This window comes from Pan troglodytes, chromosome 1 (assembly GCF_028858775.2).
Source record: "Pan troglodytes isolate AG18354 chromosome 1, NHGRI_mPanTro3-v2.0_pri, whole genome shotgun sequence".
Lineage (NCBI taxonomy): Eukaryota > Metazoa > Chordata > Mammalia > Primates > Hominidae > Pan > Pan troglodytes.
This window is the reverse complement of record NC_072398.2, coordinates 159,629,153-159,643,790: the sequence shown is the minus strand read 5'-3', so window position 1 is coordinate 159,643,790 and position 14,638 is coordinate 159,629,153. Positions and strand designations below refer to the sequence as shown.

At 35.3% G+C, this 14,638-nt stretch overlaps 1 long non-coding RNA gene across 1 annotated transcript in view; it reads left to right on the top strand.

Moving 5' to 3' along the window:
* The window catches only part of LOC134809014 (uncharacterized), a 298,651-nt gene extending 285,737 nt beyond the window's left edge, over positions 1-12,914 (top strand). Inside the window, exon 5 of the long non-coding RNA XR_010153495.1 lies at positions 1,923-12,914. This is a non-coding gene — a long non-coding RNA (uncharacterized LOC134809014). The remainder of the gene's footprint in view (positions 1-1,922) is intronic.
* Positions 12,915-14,638: the final 1,724 nt, after the last annotated feature.

Sequence of the window (14,638 nt, the reverse complement as noted above, 5' to 3'; positions counted from 1 at the left end):
TAGGTAGCCATATTTTTGATTGCTGTTTCTTATATTGCCTTCAGTTTGAGTACTATTATAAATGCTAGTTTTCCTTTAAACTATTGTATGTGTGTGTGTGTGTGTGTGTGCTTGAGCACATGCATACATGTGTGATGCAATTAGGTTGCATACTTTTTAATAGTATTTTAATAATAATTACTTTGAGAGTTAGGGAATTTGTTTTTTTCTAATTTAACCCTTTTATTTTTTGTTACCCTATCAAATTATTTGGTTTGATGCAAAACAATTAACAATACAGTGGTTGAATGCCATGGGAATGTGCTAGATAAATATTTCCTCGAAGAACACTGTGGCATACTGAAAATAAACTAATCATTGGCATTCTACATTCATTCTACTGTTAGGAAATGACTCCTTGTAGTAATATATGTTGTAGGTTTGGCTTTAATGTAAGTTGACTTGAGGAAATACTACCAACTTTGTTATAAAGACATATCATTACAGGTACTACAGTTTAAGCAGAAAAAAATGCCTTAGTAGAGCTTGATGCTATTAATAACACTAGTAAATAAAGACAAAATTACAATCCTTTATATTAGAATGCATCTAATAATTTTGTGTTTGTGGAGTGTTTAATAAATTCAGTAAATGATCTGTAAGACCCTCAAAGTTTGTGTACAATCTCTCCGAAATTAAGGATGTTTACAAAGCAAAAATGTCAGTGATCTGTACCCATTTTCAGAATGAATAAATAAATCAGTTAATTAAAAGTTTTAGTACTTAAAAAATCTGTTGTTTATTTAGGCTACTTTCTGTCAAAAGCAAAGGGATAGTTATCATTTGACACACTTTTTTTTTTTTTTTTTTGTCCACCTGCAGAGTAATGGTCAAAAACAGTGATGTGGCCCCTGGTGTCCACGGAGTGGTCCAGGTTCTCTTTATTCATCATCATAGCCAATTGGAAGCAGGTTCATGGAGGGTTGTAGAATAGAGTATGGTTACCATCCCTGTAGGGAAAGGTCTCAGACCCGACGTGGAAATGGCAATGAACTTAGGCATCTCATGCTCTTTGTGGTGTGACTTCAGGAAGGCACTTGGTGTGTTCACTCCCACCATGGGAAACTTGGCAAAATACACGAGGGCCTTCTACACACAAGCTGAGCCCTGGGTCACCCTGGGCACACTTGACATGGGCTTTATCAGTGGTGGTCAAGCCTGCTGCTGTCATTTTCTCCATGGACCATCACAGCCCTGCTTAAGACATTATTTTAATTAATAAACTTTATTTTTTAGAGAAGTTTTCAGTTCACGGCAAAATTGAGCAGAAAGTACAGAGAGTTCCCATATTCCCCATGTCTCCCTACACACTCACAACCTTCCCCACAACCAACATCTTGCACCACAGTGGTACATTGTTTCAATGAACCTACATTGACACAACCTGGTAACCCAAACTCCATATTTATATTAGGGTTCACTCTTGGTGTTGTACATTCTGTGGGATGGACAAGGGTATAATGACACATATCCATCACTGTAGTATCATACAGAGTAATTTCACTGCTCTAAAACCCCACAGTGCTCTGCCTATTCATCCCTCTCTCCCCGCTAACCTCTGGCAACCACTCATATTTTTTCTGTCTCTATAGTTTTCCTTTTCCATAATGTCATATAGTTGGAATCATTCCATATTTAGCTTTTCAGATTGGCTTCTTTTACTTAGTAATATGCATTCAAGTTTTCTTTATGCCTTTTCATGGCTTGATAGTTCATTTTATCATTTTATGGCTTGATAGTTCATTTTATTTAGTGCTGATATACCACCATTTACTTATCCATTCACCTACTGAAGGACATCTTGGTTGTCAGTTATATAAAGTTGTAAACAGCAATGTGCTGGTTTTTTTGTGAACATACTTTTTTTTTTTCCAATTCTTTAGATAAATATCAAGCAGTGCAATTCCTGGATTTATGGTAAGAATACGTTTAGTTTCGTAAGAAACTCACGAGCTTTCTTCCAGAGTGGCTGTAACCTTTTGCATTCCCACCAGCAATTAATGAGAGTTTCTGTTGCTCCACAGTTTGCTTATTCTAGGAAATACGTAGTGATATCTCATTGTTTTAATACTTAAGGCATTTTTAAAGATTGATAATCTTCTCACAAGTTAAGACTTCCATGAAAGAATGAACATTTGCTAAAAGATCTCCAGGTCTAGAAAATCAAGACTTTTACTATAGTAAGATTTAATTGTTGCATTTTAAAGGAAACTGTTGTAACTATAGAGTGGTTAGAAAATTATTAGGAGAAAAAAAGAAAACTGAAAATGCTAAAGTATCAACCTAACTGCTTTTCGAATGCTCAGCCCTAGAAAAAGAGGCTGTTTGGGCTTTATTTATCTGGTTGTGGCCATTGGATACCCACATGTGTTTGCCAAAAAAAGACCATGGGCAACAACACTGCAGAGAGTAAATCCATAGAATGTTTAAGCCTATGTTTTATGGTAATATGTTTAGTCTATATCGGATTGTATGTTATCTTTTCAAGATGATTGCAATCTTATTAGAATGATAATTTAGCAGTGAAACTTTACAAATGCAAACTAGCTAACTGGACTATTTTTGAATATGGCACACACATCATTGCTATAAAATTTTTACAGGTCCCATTTTAAAAGTATCATACATGAAGACTAAACTATGCAAATCATGTTGACACTATTATCATTTTATTACTCATATTCTTATTAATCAAACTTCCCACGTTGAATCAAAATCATCACTGTTTCCAGGTACCTGATGTTAACTGAAATTTAGTACAGGCATTAAAGAAGTAAGATGTCCTCTTAAGCTATACATAATTATTTGTTGGCTAATTATTAATTGGCTCATTATTAATTTTTATAAAAGCAAAAGAATGAAACCAGCATTCTGGTCTTAATTTTTTATTTCTGAGAAAGTCTCATATTGGGTTAACAAAAGGAAACTATATTTTAGAGCTATAAAATTATTTCAGTAGGACAGTTAATCATCCTCAAAGTAAAACAGATAAAGTTTACTGCTAGCAACAGCTTGTTTTGTAATTATCACAAGGGAACATTTTTCCTAAACCCTAATTTCAACAGATATTGGTTTAGTTTATCAGAATTTCTCATATTTGTGTTTTCAGGTAAGGCATTAAGTTATTACTGAAACACAATGGTGTCTGAGTTCTTATGTATTACAAACTGAATGAGGAGATGGAACCAAAATTATATCTCATTCTAGTGAAAATAACAGCAACATTTCTTTCTTTAATAGCATCCCAGGGGAGGCCCAAACTGATTTGCACTCTGTTCTCTATTTGTACAGTTAATTAATCCAAAAGAAGCATTTAGTAACTTTAATTTTTTAGTCTGTTTAACTTTAATTTTTAAAGTTCCCCCTTAAGATTGCATATTGCTTAGCAGACAAGAACAAAAGAAGTTGATTTGGGAACTCAACTATACTTAATAAGGGCATGCATTAACTTATTCTCAGCTGTGGAAACCTATAGTTTTTTTCTTCTCCTTCCCTCTGTCCTTCACTCTCCTTCTCCCTCCCTTTCTTTTTATATGTAGATATATGTATATAAGGGAGATGACAGTAGAATAAAATGAAATTGGATGTTGTATTAGTTTCCTATTGCTGCTCTGTCAAATTACCACAAATGTAATGGCTTAAAACAAAGCAAATTCATTTTCTTACAGTTCTGGAGTTCAGAACTCCAAAATGGGTCTTAGTGGGCTAAAATCAAGGTGTCAACAGGGCTATCTTCCTTTCTGGGGGCTCTTGGGTGAAGGTTTTTACTTGACTTTTAATATAGTATTAAAATGAGACTACAAAATGGAATTAACTGTTTGAATGACATTTTAATGTAATACCTTGCCTTAAAATTATCCTTTTACCAAAGGTCGTGATTAAACAGGGGTTAAGATTCAAAGGTTGGACATTTGTACTGTGATTTCAAATTAAAAATCTTTTTAGATTTAATCTGTTAATAAAGCTTAAAATACAAGTTATCTTATCTCAAGTTATTGATAGTAGAATAGAAACCCGGTGACCCTACTGAACCATATTCTTCCTGCAACCAGAAATTCTGTAAATACAGATTCCTCATTGCCTGTATTCTCTATAGATGCTGACCCACAAAGTCACGTATAATGAGAGCATAGCAGGAGTAGTAACCTTGTCATTTTTCTCAAAGTTTCAGCCAATAGTTTCTGGATATCAGCAATAGATTCAACAGATAGAAGAACAACAAGTGACTCTCTTAAAATTCTATGACCTCAATAGAGTGCAAAAGTAATGAATGCATTCCTCAAGAGAGGTGATGTGGTTGAAGTAGCAGCAAGTTCAAATTTGTCTGGCAGCTCTGGATAATAGAAAGTTATTCTGATTCCATACCTAAATGAATTTATTTGTTGTCTGTTTGCAAATGTAGTACATATAACAAGCCACGTGTATGTGACAGTTGATACATAGATTTGACAGAGGGTTCATACTCTGGTATCGTTTAGTGAATTATATCAATCACTCTAACATACTAGAATTTTTAAGATTTGCAAACATGTCATTTTAAGAATAAAATACAAGACAGCAGCATTGAATGGTGGTTAAAAAGAACTGACTCTGGAATCAGACTGCTTATTTTAAACCTAGTTGCACCAGTTACTCATGATTATTTTGTCTCTTTATACCTGAGATTCTCCACCTGCAAAGTGGGTATAATAATAGTTCTTATTTTTTAGAGTTACTGTGAGGAATATATGAGGAATAAGTGTGAACAATGTAGCAAATCTGTACTTGAAAAGCAACCCAAAATATTAACTACTGTTTCTATATATAAACTGACTTATTATATATGTTTAATCTAGAGTTATAAGGCAGGCAAAGTCATGTTCAAGAAAAGAAGTTATAAGTTTTTCCAATTAAAGAAGTTCCAAAACAAGAAGTAGATTTTGTTAGTTTCTTGTTTTAAGCCAACATCAACTTTTAGCCTGAAAGCTTCAAAAAATAGAAAAATAACTATGATTTTGTTAACTGTAACTTGCATAAAATACCCAAAGAATTCAGCAAAGAGACTTAAGATGTTCAAAGATTTTATTAACCAAACATGTACAATGTAGTATTTGAAATTTTTAATTTATTAAATTTTGGCTTTTATGTTAAATTTAGCTTTCATTTTTATAGAACACAAATCTAAAAAGATATTTGCTTACATAAATTGACTTTAAGTAGTGCAATCATTATATTCTTTCTGATGCCAGGCATAAATATTTTTAACACCTAGCACTGTATCCAAGTAGAAAGTGAGATTCTAGTCTCAGTTATAGTCTAGTTATAGTGTGAAAACTTCCAAGTGCATGTCCTCTGCCAATTGATCACATCAGGGAGCCAAATGTACTGGGTCCAGGAAGTCAGTGAAAGGAGACATTTGTTATAGGGATTAGACACTAATATCTGGGTACTTCAGCAGAATGTACCGAAAGATTTTTCCAGAAAAGGGGAAAATGGTCTTAGTAAAAATTATCCTCAGCTATGCAATGAGTTATCCATATATGATGCTGTACTGTATACATCTCTTTCCATGTCTCTTTGATTAGGCTGTAAATATCACTTTCTCATTTTTCATGAAGATTGATTTTTATGGTTTTGTCAGTCTATGTTTTTATTTGTCTTTTCCTCATAGTATTAAAACTTTTTCTATTGTTATTAATGACTGGTTTCCTTAAAACATACAGCAAATTTGCAGTCAGGAAAGGATAAAGCCATAAAACCAATGGAACAAAATTTGGACAGAGCTCTGGATTTTAGTCCTCATGGTACATGATGATTTTGAGTTATGCTGCAGTTCCCAGACTGCTCCGCATGTAATATGTAGCAAGGGAGCCTGATGTTTAGATGAAGAAAATAATAAATACAATAAAATAATGTAGGAGGAAAGCCATGACAGAAATCCTTTATCATTATTTATAATAGTAAGCCATTTTACAGAGTCATACTGGTCCCAAAAACAGAGAGCAAGAGTTAATTCTGGAGGTATTGTGATATCTCATGGTGTTGACTATGAGTTTTTACCATGGGTTGCAAAACCACATATCATGCTTTTCCTTGAAGCGTATCATTATTTTTTGTCTTCATGGGGCACAAACTGGTGCTTTTATCTTCCATGGTACATGTTAACATTTGAGCTGGATGAAGAAAATATGTTCTTTGAATTGTGCATCCTCCTGATGAAACTGTAGCTGTCAGCTTAAAGTTTATGATGTCATTATTGGTCATTTCAGTGACAAACAAAACCTTTCTATGGAAAATTCACAGTGCTTTGGGTCTAACCAGGAAATGTGATTGCAGAATACTAAGACTGGAAGTAGTATCTTGCACATTGTGTTGATCGTTGTAAAATCTGAGTTGGATTAATTATGCAGACTTGGGATGAAAATACTTTTGATGCATAGGACTTCCCAAGAGGCCAGCTTTCTGTTATGTATCTGGTACTTCACTTTTTAACTCATTTAACTCCTGAAAAAAAAATTCATGCCAAAACATTTCTGTTTTCTTTAACTGACCATGTCAATTTCCACCTTATCCGCAGTAATGTTCTCAAATATTAAACTTGACTGCTTAACCTGTGTCAAAACACATTTCATGAATAATATTCTAACAATGTAACAAAGAAGGCTTGTTCAATTTGTTTTAAGCCTCCTTCTTCTGGATACCCTTTCAGCTCATCTCAGACTAACTTAATTATCATTTGTTTTATGTAGTTTTCTCGAGTGGTAGGTTTTTTCTTTAGCTAGTGAATGCCTTCCCTGATTTACTCAATTATGCCTTCAGATGTACACTATGTAAGTCAGATCACAAATAGCACTTATATTCAATAGCATGAATTGATTGGCATTTATAAATAAAATATTTGTATAATGTAATTCTGTTGCAAAGCTGTGTATGTTGCATGACTTTTTTGACTTTTGGTTTTGATACATTTTCACCATAGCTAAGGTGATCATGTAATTTATTACTCACATCAGAACATTTAGAGATTTAAAGAGGGAGCTATTAATAATTATGCCAGGTCATCAGATGCGAACTGAGACAGTCCCAGGCAAATTATAATGTAGAGCAAGAATCTGCAAACTATGTCCCATGGGCTACATTCAGGCCACTTCCCATTTTTCAACAGCCCACAGGCTAAGAATGATTTATGCATTTTTAAATGGTTGGAAAAACACCAAAGAAAAATATCTCGTGACATGTGAAAAATGATACAACATTTAAATTAGAGTTTCTATCAATAAATAAAGTTTTATTGGTATACAAATATATCAAATCACTTATATATTATCTATGACTGCTTTCATGCTACAATGGCAGAATTGAATAGCTACAGCATACCATATTGTCTAAAATATTTACTGTCAGAATCTTTACAGAAAAAGGTGTACTGATCCCTGATGTAGAGTAATCCTAACCATTTCCCAAGTTGGTCTATGAGTTTCAGTAAGACAAGATCCTTTCAAGCTCTTTCTTTCTAATAGTGCATGTGAAACAGTATGTTGTTAATGCTTATGTTGATAATGATATTTCTAGTGATGTATTTATCTACTCTGCAGTTTTGTATTGAGTATAAACTCTCCCTGGTCACATTTTTTATTCCACCATAAAGTTTGCAAGATCTTTTATTAACAATATTCAAGTGTTAATTTTGATATGAATTAAAAATATGTTCTTCAAGAATCAGTTTCCCAGTGTTTCTATTTTCTCTGACAATAAATTACTGGTAATGCCTTAAAACAGTTTTAGTTTTTGTCTGAATGTTTTACAAAGTGTACGGTAGAACAATATTTTAAAGTAACTTAATTCTGTGTCTCTGGTATCAAATCAAAGGGGTTATAAGAATTCTTCTACCTCATTGTTCAGTAGGCAAGATGGATGCATCCTTTAAAGTAAATAGTACTTGTTGGCTAAGTAACAGGTCAATAGCTTTCTTAATAATAGGCACTGTTGCTCTTGAGCCACTTGCAAAATTGTTGTCTAGTAAATCTACCTAAACTGTGTGGTTATTGAGACTCTTCACCATCTTTCAGATCAGGTTGATTCTGTCAGCTGGCACATATGGTACATTTTGAAGAGCTACAGAATATAAAACCCACGTAGTTATAAAAAGTAGATTAATTGGTGATTAAATTACCAGTTGAATAAGAACAAAGATATTGCCCTTATACCTTTTGTTTACCTATTAGATATCCAAATGTTGACGTTTGTGAAATATGGTAATACAGTACAGATCGCAAATGACAGCCAGTGTGATCTGGAAACCTGCTAGAAATGTGGTCTGAATTAGTATTATTTTGGCCCTGAAAATATGCCATTCGTATCTTTTCATTTCTAACACTAATTACATATAATAATTCTAGGTTTTAGTGTTAAAAAGAACCCTTCATGTATAGGGTACTATAGACCTATTCAGTTCATATGCCAACCCTAATTAAAACCTATCTGAGAATTCATTAAAATCTGGCCCAACTGCTTAACATCTCTTACAGCACTCACCTTTAGATGAGAAACACTGTACCTTCCATTTTTTCCTTTTCAGTTTTTGTTGTCTAATTAATGGAAACCATTAATTTGGAGGGATGAATTAAAAATGGAGTGAATAGTATAGGCTTTGTGCAACTCTCTAAAGATTTTCTATGCCATAATCAAGGGGAAAAATGCTTATTGCAAATGTCCTGAGCTGACGGAACTGTATATTTAGAATCATTAAGTCTGTGGTAACTAGTGAAAATAAAATGTACGATGAAGATAAAATTAAATGAATGATAGAATCCAAGCTTTAATGATTTAAAAAAAAAATCCTAACTTTAGTTCCCAAGTCCATGCTAGCCAATGGGAAATAAAACTCTTCCCTTTTTTTTTTTTCTGTTTGGGCAAGGAAAATTACTGAATTAAAATGCTTTAAATTTTATCCAATTTGTAGTATGATGATGGGACTTAGTTGAAGAATAATTCTAGTAGACATTATAAATAATATGATAGAAATACTGAGTTTTTTGCTATTCAGTGATAACCAAAAGAAAATATGACTCACTGAGTAATTGAGAAAGAAAATGTGTCTATACTTTCCATGAGGGCAGAAGTGTGAGCACTACTGTCTTTTTACAACTATACCAAAGTTGTTTGCCTTACATTCCAGAATATAACTGTGAGAAGGAGTCCACAGACAAAAGCCTGACTCCTGTGGGTAATAATTATCAAGGTGATTCACAAAAAAGCCATTGCCTTAGCTTTGCACAGGTCATCTATTAGAGGCTAAAACTAACATTCTGCATTATTCCTTTAAAGAGAATGAACAACTTTTACTCCTTGTTGGTTTGTCCTGGGAATTCTCCATCAAGGAATTTTAGAGATGTTTAGGATGGAAATATTTAGTTTCTTCTCTTGGTTCTATCTTTAGTCATAAGGAATACATTCGTTGTATGCAGAAAGTCTCCCAGTAGATTTACATTTAAATCTCTGTCCAGAAACGTCCTTTTGAAGCAGCTACGTTGTCTGGGGTTTATACCCTGGGGATTCGTTGTCACATGCCAGGAAAATTTAGGACATGGACACACACAAGGAGTTTAGGAGCAGAGGTTTAATAGGCAGAAGAGAAGAGAAAGTAGAAACAGCTTTCTCCATAGAGAGAGGGGTCACTGAGTGAAAAGGGCTGTTGGTGGCAAATGCCCCAGATTTTATAGTCCAGTTTTAAGAGGTGGTGTCTGATTTACATAGGGCTCACAGATTTGTTCTATCAGGTATGACATTTACAGAGTGCATGGGAAGGCTGGTTGCCCCATCCTAATCTTATTATGCAAATAGGCTTTCCAGTTGATTGGTGCCATCTTGTCTGCTCCTTACAGTATATGTGGCTGACAGAGGGGAAGATGGAGCTGCCATCTTGGACATGTCTAGTTTTGAGTTCCTGCTGGCATTCACTCATGCAAGCTCCCAGCTTGCTTGTTTATGTCTGCAGTTCGACTTTACAGGCTGCTATTCATCAGAAAGGAAAATAGTCTGGGGCTGCTTTTCATCAAAAAGAAAAGCCTTACCGAGGACTCCCATACCCTTGCTATCTACCTAAGTGATTTCTTAACTCCTATATCACTTTCAGCTAAAATACTATGAACAGCTGGAACCTGACAAAAAGTGAAGCTCAAATTGCACGATTCTGAACACGTGATTTAAAAAGATAGGGCAAAATGTGTTTTTACTTTTTCAAAATTATAGTATTTCCTTCCTATTTTTACTTTGGAAGTCATGCTATTAATAGTACAGCAAGAGTTTTCAGAAAATGGAATTCTTATATACATGATATATTTCACAGAAGTTAGAGACTTTCTTGTCTTCATCTTCTCTATCATGAAACCTTAAAAAAACAAAAAACAGAAATTCACTCTACAAAATGTAATAATCCTTCAAACTTACTAGTTATGGCAGAAACTGGTTGGCTGCTAATCAAGCTGGTTTTCCTTTCTGCTGGGTTCGCAGCTAGGCTTTAGTTCTAAATTATTCTTGAAGTTGGATATGACAATGGCCATGTGACTAATGTCTAGCTCACTGGTCCACATTTTGTGGGTGAATGTATCCTACTCCTAGTCCTGGCTCAGTAAATCAAACAGAATTTAAAATGTACAAAAATTTTGGAGCTGAAAGAGTTGGAAATGAAACTGCCACTACATTTCCAAAAATAGAATGTAAAATTGAAGTAGCTTTTGAGGGACCAATGACCATGAGACCCAGCTCTATGACAAAGATAAGATTAAGGGTGTGGATTCCTACTGAAACAGGAATCAGGCTTTCAAAGCCTCTACAATAGCAAGGGAAGGCCTAATCTTCCATACCAACCTCAGGTGTGTCTATAGAGGATAATGGTCAAGGAAGATGTTTCAGTAGCCTGGAGGGAGGGGGCCAGGGACAGCAATGGATAAGGGAGAGTTCCCAGAAACTAGACTTAGTCTAATAAAGGAATTTTCTCCTCCAAATGTGTAGGGACGCTTCAAAATGTTTCCCTGCAAGATTTTATAAATTCTTGCCACAGTCACGTTTTTTCCTCTTCTGAATGGAAGCTTTTAATGTAGTTATTATGTTCTTTCACTACCTTCATAAATTGAATATGTGATGTGGAAGTAAAGGGTTGAAGTAGAGTTGCCAGTTAATGAAGAGCCACATTTGGACTCAATGAAGAGTTTTCACATCACTAGAAAATACTGGACTTTGATCTGGATGTGGTCACTGAATAGAACTTTGAGGGAATGGAAGAATGTGTTCTTTATGTGAAAGCAAAAGAAAAATGGATATTTAGTGAGTAAAAACAGAATGTGAAGAGACTGGATACATTTAACAAAATCTGTTTTTCCTATGTTTCTGATACACGTCTTCCAGCCTTTCTTGACAATGGAAAATTTGGCCAAAAGTCTGAGTGTTGGCCTATTGAATTGATTTGGTTTGACTCTGTGTCCCCACCCAAATCTCATGTCGAATTGTGATTCTGAGTGTTGCAGGTAGGGTCTGGTGGGAGGTGATCGGATCTTGGGGGTGGACTTCCCCCTTGCTTTTCTTGTGATAGTGAGTGAGTTCTCACGAGATCTGGATGTTTAAAAGTGTGTAGCACTTCCCCTTTTGCTCTCTTTCTCCAGCTCTGCCATGATAAGACATGCTTGCTTCCCCTTCACCTTCTGCCATGATTGTAAGCTTTTTGAGGCCTCCTAGTCACACTTCCTGTACAGCTTCCAGAGCTGTGAGTCAAATATACCTCTTTTTTTTTTTTTAATAAATTACCCAGTCTCAGGTAGTTCTTTATAGCAGTGTGAGAATGGCCTAATGCAAAAATGTAGATATGATATATGCCATATCTAAGCCTAGCCCATTAAAAACTTCCTATATGTTTTTCTACTCTCTCCTTCTTTGCCTTTAGTTAGATTTTAAATGCCTAAGTTGACCCTAGAAGCCATGTTTTGAAGATAGCACAGGCCCCCTCAGCCCGAGTCCTCGAATACTTGTATGGAGGAGTAAACCTCTCACCTCAACTGTGATATTTGGCTTTTGTGTAAATGAGAAATTTCCATAGAGATAAGCCACTGAGAGCTCAACATTATGTGTTTTGTAAGGTGGAATACCTAAAAAATACAATAGTCAAAATAGACAGTTTTAAAAAATCCAACTGAAAATAGTATTTCATAAGATAAAGAAATCCAGCATAGTTTATTGCTAATTTTAGTTGAGACTATGTTAAAAATTATTAAATTTTGCATTGTGTTATTATCTCAACAACTAAACAACTATTCTGTTTTTAGTAGTATTTCTGTTATTGACATTAAAAGCTAAGGGAATTAATTTCATATATTTTGATGTGCTATGGTCTTGAATGTTTGTGTCCCCCCAAAATTCATCTGTTGAAATCCTAACCATTAATGATGATATTAGGAGGCAGGGCTTTGGGGGATGATTAAGTCACGAAAGTGGATCCCTCGGATTGTTGCTGTGTCTGTGTAGAAAGAAGTAGACATAGGGGACTCTTTTGTTCTGTACTAAGAAAGGTTCTTCTGCCTTGGGATGCTGTTAATCTATAACCTTACCCCCAACCCCGTGCTCTCTGAAACATGTGCTGTGTCCACTAAGGGTTAAATGGATTAAGGGTGGTGCAAGATGTGCCTTGTTAAACAGATGCTTGAAGGCAGCATGCTCCTTAAGAGTCATCACCACTCCCTAATCTCAAGTACCCAGGGACACAAACACTGCGGAAGGCGGCAGGGCCCTCTGCCTAGGAAAACCAGAGACCTTTGTTCACATGTTTATCTGCTGACCTTCCCTCCACTATTGTCTTATGACCCTGCCAAATCCCCCTCTCTGAGAAACACCCAAGAATGATCAATAAATACTAAAAAAAAATTAAAAAAAAAAAAGAAAGTGGATCCCTCAAGAATAGGATTTGCTCCCTTATAAAAGAGGCCCTGGAAAGCGCTGTCCGACCCTTCCACCACATGAAAAGTGAGAAGTCACCACCTATGAACCAGCTAGTGGGCCTTTCTCACACATCAAATTTGCTGGCACCCTGATCTTGGACTTCCCAGCCTCCAAAACTGTGAGAAATAAACTTTTGTTGTTTGTAAGCTACACCATTTATAAACAATGGAACTGAACAGAGTAAGACACAATAGAGACATTTTGCATAAATTTCTGGAAGGAAATAGAACATGAGATTGTGGAAATGACATTACACATAAGGTTGACCATTTGTATATTAGCAAATCCTTTAGTGAACTGAATAATGCCAATTAAAAATATAAAGGCAAAAAATGAGTGTTTGATAATAATTAAAATTGGGGAAGGTTTCAGAACAAATAGAAGAGTAATTGGAAAACACATTTATTTATGGCAAGAATGTTGACATTGCATAAGATTCAGCTTCAGATCTGCCACCACCTCAACATCCCAACTGAAATTGTGGCTTGAGAAGAAAGTGGTCAAGACTTTGTGCCAGGTTGCATGCCTTGATGTATTGCTTTTCTCGTCCTTTCAGTTTAAAGGGCCTCTGATTTGACAAGAGCTATACATATTTCCACATTTCCTTTGTAGTAACTTCCTCAGAACCCAGATGAGTAAATATTTAGTAGTGGTACCAATTTTTCTTTTTTTTTTTTGAGATGGAGTCTTGCTCTGTCGCCCAAGCTGGAGTGCAGTGGCACAATCTCAGCTCACTGCAAGCTCTGCCTCCTGGGTTCATGCCATTCTCCTGCCTCAGCCTCCAGAGTAGCTGGGACTCAGGCACCTGCCACCATGCCTGGCTAATTTTTTGTATTTTTAGTAGAGACAGGGTTTCACTGTGTTAGCCAGGATGGTCTCGATCTCCTGACCTCGTGATCCACCCTCCTCGGCTTCCCAAAGTGCTGGGATTATAGGCGTGAGCCACCATACCTGAACTAGTGGTACTAATTTTTATACTTCTGAGTCTCTATGCTGTATGTTATTTATTTAAGAAATATTTATTTAGCATTTATTATGTGTCAGGCACTGCTTCTAAATATTAAAGAAACAATAATGAGCAAAACATACAAAAATCCCTGCCATCATGGAGCATACTCTAATGGAAAAGACAGAAAGTGAAAAAAGATAAATAGGTAAATTACATAGTGTTATAGTGTTAGTTACAATTACCAAGGAGAAAAAATAGAGCAAAGAAGGGGGATACAAATAACTTAGATGGAAATGAAAATTTTAGAAAAAGTAAGATTTCATTGAAAATGTGAAATTTGAGTAATAACCTGAAGGAAGACATCTGTCCAAGCTGATATGCACACGGTTAATTCCAAGAAGAACAAGTGCAAATACCTGAGGTGGGAGCATGCCTGGCATATGTAAGGAACAATAAGAAGGCTGGAGAGACTGGAGTCAAATATGGGTGAAGAGTTGTAGCAGTTGATAACAGAAAGATGATAGGTCACATAGGATTTTGTGATTAATAGCAAAAAGTGTGGTTCCACTCAAAGTGACATGGAGATATTAAAAAGTTCTTAGCAGGGAAATAATCTGACTTGACAACATTGCTATGCTCCAATGTTGAAAATAAAGTGAAGAAGCCTCAGCTGGAATTAAGGTG